Genomic DNA, 5,262 nt, shown 5'->3' with positions numbered 1-5,262 from the left:
AGAGTCTATGGAGAAAAATTCTATTCTCTCATTTGTAGAATAAGAGGAATAGAACAAATATCATGAGGTTTTTGATATTTCAATGTGTTAATATACATAAATGTTTTAGTAGAATCCTGGCACATAGTAAAAATTCAATAAATGTTGCTTTTATAATTGTTATTATTATCTAGAACCATCTCTCAACCCCTGCTTCACATTGCCAAATGCATGCCAGTCCAAGGGAAGAATACTCATTTCTTTTTTCTTTTTATGGTTAGTTATCTTTACTCATTTGTCATCTTTTCTTTTCTTCCTCCAGGCAATTTCTCCCAGTCTTTTATTGGCTTCTCCTCCCAGTAGACATTCTATTAGCCTCTCCCTATCCTTATTGTTACTTCTAATACTTCAATTGCATTATATTCCAATTTTATTAAGATTCCCTGGGAAATGTATAAAAATAATTGTATAATAACCATCCTAATGGAACAATTGTTTAGAAGTAAAGATTCCAACAAACATTAAGATTAATTTTAACATTTTTTAGCCTAGGAGATCCAGAATCAGTGTATCTATTTCTTTTTTCAAAATTTACCAGAAGCCTTTAGTGAAATGTCTATTCAGCTTTTTGGCTCTCATCTCCCTCCATCTGAGCTCTGTGCCCACTGCACCACACCTGGGGATAGTTTCTGGTTCCTGCTACACTGGCGCTGCCCTTGCTCTTTTCAGGTGCCCTCATAGTCATCTACCAGGATTTCATCAGCCGTGATGAGATGTTCTCCAACATCTATAAGATCTGCGAGATCTCAGATCCTGCCCCTGGAGGTAGACCGGAAGATGGTCAGTAGAACAGCGAATATCATTAATGGCTAGCTCATTGGTGAAAATGCCACCTCAAAGTCCCCAAGGGCATCAAAGGTAGCAAGAGCACAGTTACCACTGGTGTTGCTATTGTCATGAACCATCCTTGGCAGGAAAAGAAAAACAGCTTCACAAAAGCCTATAAGAAATATATCAATGATTGCATGAACTTAATCAAAGGCAGACTTGAAGAACAGAGACCAAAAATAGAAAAACCTTTTATGACAGGGGCTGTAGAACAAATCAAGCACATTCTTGCTAATTCCAGAAACAACCAGTTCCTTTTTTGCTAAAAACATGAATCTAGATGGTGTGATTGCTCTGCTGGACTACAATGAGGATAACATCTTTAAGGATGTTTTAGAAATGGAAAAATGTTAACCAATTTGGCTATTACATTGGATTGATCACCTGTTGCCGTAACTGGCTATTACTTTTCATCTATACAAATCAGAACTTAGGCAAATGGGACTGATGCCATTTTGAGCTCTTCATTAATTTTCGGCTTGATATACTTGGAGCAGACACATTGTCTTAAGGGGAAAAAAACATGTCATGTAGGTTATCTAAAAATAAAAAGCACTTAAACTAAAAAACAAAAAGTGTCCATCGGTACTACTAGTTATTAATAGGAATTGCAAATTTTGAGCCCTCTAGTGGTCAATACCATGTTGCTCATTCTCTAAGACTTCCTCAAAGAGTAAATTTCAATAATATTTCCATCAAAAGATAAGGGGCCATTATCTTTGTCCCCCAAATATGGTACCACAGTTCAAGCTGAATAATTCATTATATCAAAAAAGAGTTGTGAATACCAGTGTAAATTAATACTACTAATAAAAAAACATCAAGAAACCAAGATAAATTGTCAATACTTCCTACCTTGGGTTTGGGTCATATCTTTTAATAACACAGTATATTTATTTATTTTTTTTATTATGGCATATCATACAGACTTTAGGAACAGATATGACTACTTATTATTTATATGCATGGCTTAGAGGAGTTAATAAATACTTCTATCAGGTTCTACTAGTTTAAAAAAAAATCTAGATAATATGTACCTTACAAGGATTATGAAATGGAAACAAGATTAAATATATACATTAATTAGTGTACTGCATGGTACAGAAAAGTGCTCCTCAAATCACTAAAATAATCGTGGTGGTGCTACTTTTGAGCAATAAAGGAAAAGTAAGACATTTCTTCAATTCAATTTCTTACAAAAACAATACTCTTATTCACATTACTTAATTAAGTCTAAACTCATGTGGATTTTATGTGTACCTAAATAATAATTATTCCAACATTTTAAGTTTTATTTTTAAGTTTTATATGACTTAATAAGATAGTTACCCTGTCACAAAACTCTGTGGTTTTTGTTTCTCAGTTTAACACCAATACTGTGTGCCATTTTTTTAAAGTAAGGCTAAGTCTCAAGAACTAAAGGCAACATTAGGTGTTTTTTAAAAAAATGACCAATTATAAATAATTGCAGTGATTCTATAGAGTTAGTTTAGGACTACTCCAAGTATTTAAAATTAAAATGAAAAGTAATAAGAGATGTGACAATATTAATACGTGGAAATGTCTCACTTCTTTCAGCTCTAAAAAAGTAAATTAACTTTCTGGTGGAATTATATACTATTTAGCTGGTTATATTTTAGTGATAAAATATCCTTGTTCCACTGTGTGACTAAGTATGTGTATAATACTATAAAAATAATACAACATATTCTTCATTAATTTTTCTCCTACAAAAGAAAACATAGACCTTTTACTCATATAGGCCAGGTGATTATGTATCGTATTTCACTGTAAAGTCACCAATTTAAGCTTTAATGTCCTTTATATGTAAGGATATACATCTGTTTCTATTTCCTTGACTTCATACCTCTGCCAAAATTAGATCTAGAAATGTTTAAAAGTAGTTTTGCAGGGTTCAACTTATAATAAAAAGGAAGTACGTTTGCCAGATAAAATAAAGTATGGCCAATTCAATTTGTTTCAAACAGTACAGTGTTGGTGGTAAGCAGAGTTGCCCTCCAATTTGTTCCAGATAAGCAATGAATATTTAGTATATATTTCATGCAACAATTTTTTTAGTGTATCTAAGTCCCAGATATTATATAGGTCAAACTTATACTAAAAAATTATTCATTATCTATCTGAAATTCAAGTTTAACTGATTACCTTGTATATTTATTGGCTAAATCTGTTAACCATAAAAGGAAGAAAAAAATTAATTTGGAATAAAATGCAAAACAAATATTTCAACAATAATACCTTGTATTTTAGCTGAAAAAAAAAGGGGGGGGGGATCTCCAGTCTACTAAGAATGCAAGGCCAATACATACAGAATTTTATGCATATGGAGAGAAAAAAAGAACTAGCTCTGTTTCCAGATCTAGATGATTTCTGCTGTTCTTGGCATAATTTCCATTCTGATATAAGTTTCTTGAATAATTGGCTCTTAGGAGATCTCTAAGAGTTAAAGGTTAGTAGACAGTCTGAAATATAAAAATTCAAGGAATTGTGAAAAACTGCTTTACCCACAAAAGTCTTACCAATTCACAATTAAAAAAAAAAAATACCCTTACTTCCTGAATCGTAGCTAACTGAATCAGAAGTGGGGGCCACTTTCAATAAAAAATTCTTCTCCAGGGATCTGGAGTTTGAACAATATTAATTTTTTGTGTGTGTGGCTAGACCTGAAATGTGCAAAACCATGGCCATTTGATGGGGTCTCTGCATGCTTATATGCTGCCTTTTAGAAACTAGAAAAAGTCACCCATCTAGGACAACTCAACCCTGAGGATTCACAGCTGGGCTAGCAGAACTAGATTGTTTTTTAACTCTCTTGGCTGGACACCCTTGTGTAGATTGCAAACTGTACAATCTTATGGGATTGCCTTGCTTGCTATTTTATGCTGTGCAAAATAAAAAGTAGAGTACAGAAACAAGTGGAAATGGAAAACAGTATAAGAATACTGCTAGCACTTTGATATTTTTGTTTCTAAATTCTAAACCTCCTTGAGACAAAGGTTTATTTCTATCACTATGTTTTATAAAATATTCTCTTGAATCTTTATAATAAATTCCTCCATTTTGCTTACTGTAGATCATACTCATTCCTGACACTTGAAAACAAAATATTGTAATTAGTTACATAAATACTGGCTTTAAAGTAATGTCTTAAGAATCACTGGCAGATTCTGATAAGATTCTGGCAATAGGGGATCCCTGGGTGGCTCAGCGGTTTGGCGCCTGCCTTTGGCCCAGGGCGCAATCCTAGAGTCCCGGGATGGAGTCCCACGTCGGGCTCCCTGCATGGAGCCTGCTTATCCCTCTGCTTGTGTCTCTGCCTCTCTCTCTCTCTCTCTCTTTCTCTCTCCCTCTCTATGTTTATCATAAAAAAAAAAGATTCTGGCAATAATCTATATTGAACTAATATCTGAATACACCAATGTGCCTTTCTTTTACTTTCTGGATTGATCTTAGTTTCAGAGGCTGAGAAATCCTTCAGTGAACAAAAAGGTTTGCCTTAACTGCACCCAGAATGAATTTAATTTTAATTCACTTCCTATGAATAATGAGCTCCTCAGGCTGGATTATAAGCTTTGTTGTTTGATATAAATGCCTTTTCTTTTTTTGGAACAATTCGTAAATATAGAATTGGAGAGGCAGTAAAAAGAAGGAATCAGAAGGTTTTATACAAAAACAGCTTAATGACATGAAAGAAAGAAACACTGGAATAAACAGGAACAAGAACAGAACCACTTACAGTGTTAACTAAGACCTCTCTGGGCAGTGGCTTATATATTACCAAAGGTTTTTGTTTTGTTCTATTTGTTCTGTTTTTATGATTGTGGGGAAAAGCTCTGCTTTTTCGTAAACTATCACATCTCAAGTCTTCACAGAGCCATTTTCATAGACATTTACTTTCCTCCAGGTGAAGATATAGGAAGTTGTTTTCTCATTGTCTTTCTACCATTTAACATGAGAGGCAAACTTGCTCTAACATACAGTTCATTCATTACAGACATCTTGCATGAAATCATGTGTTGAAAGCATCCATTTCACACAGCATGGTCTAAGGATGCCCATACCATAGTTCGGTGTGGTATTTTTACTTCTTGAGAATCACAGTTTGGGTATAAATAAGTACTTGGCCATCAGAGAAATTATCATTTCTTGAATCTCACTAGGAAATTTAGGATAGGTTAAAGTATCAATGCTTTTTGTGTGTGTGTGTGTGTGTGTGTGTGTGTGTGTACTTAATCTCATTCTACATCAGCAAAAACCCTGAAAGCAGGGGCACGCTAAGGTGGCTCAGTGATTGAGCATCTGCTTTTGGTTCAGGTCATGATTCCAGGGTCCTGGGATGAAGTCCTGCATCAGGCTTGCTGCAGAGAGCCCGCT

At 34.4% G+C, this 5,262-nt stretch overlaps 1 pseudogene; it reads left to right on the top strand.

Moving 5' to 3' along the window:
• Window positions 1–719: 719 nt before the first annotated feature.
• On the top strand, window positions 720–1,400 carry LOC121493047 (annotated as a pseudogene).
• The last annotated feature ends 3,862 nt before the right edge of the window (window positions 1,401–5,262 follow it).

Source organism: Vulpes lagopus, chromosome 6 (genome assembly GCF_018345385.1).
Source record: "Vulpes lagopus strain Blue_001 chromosome 6, ASM1834538v1, whole genome shotgun sequence".
Lineage (NCBI taxonomy): Eukaryota > Metazoa > Chordata > Mammalia > Carnivora > Canidae > Vulpes > Vulpes lagopus.
The sequence above is the reverse complement of the archived record's forward strand: the minus strand, read 5'-3'. Positions and strand labels throughout refer to the sequence as shown.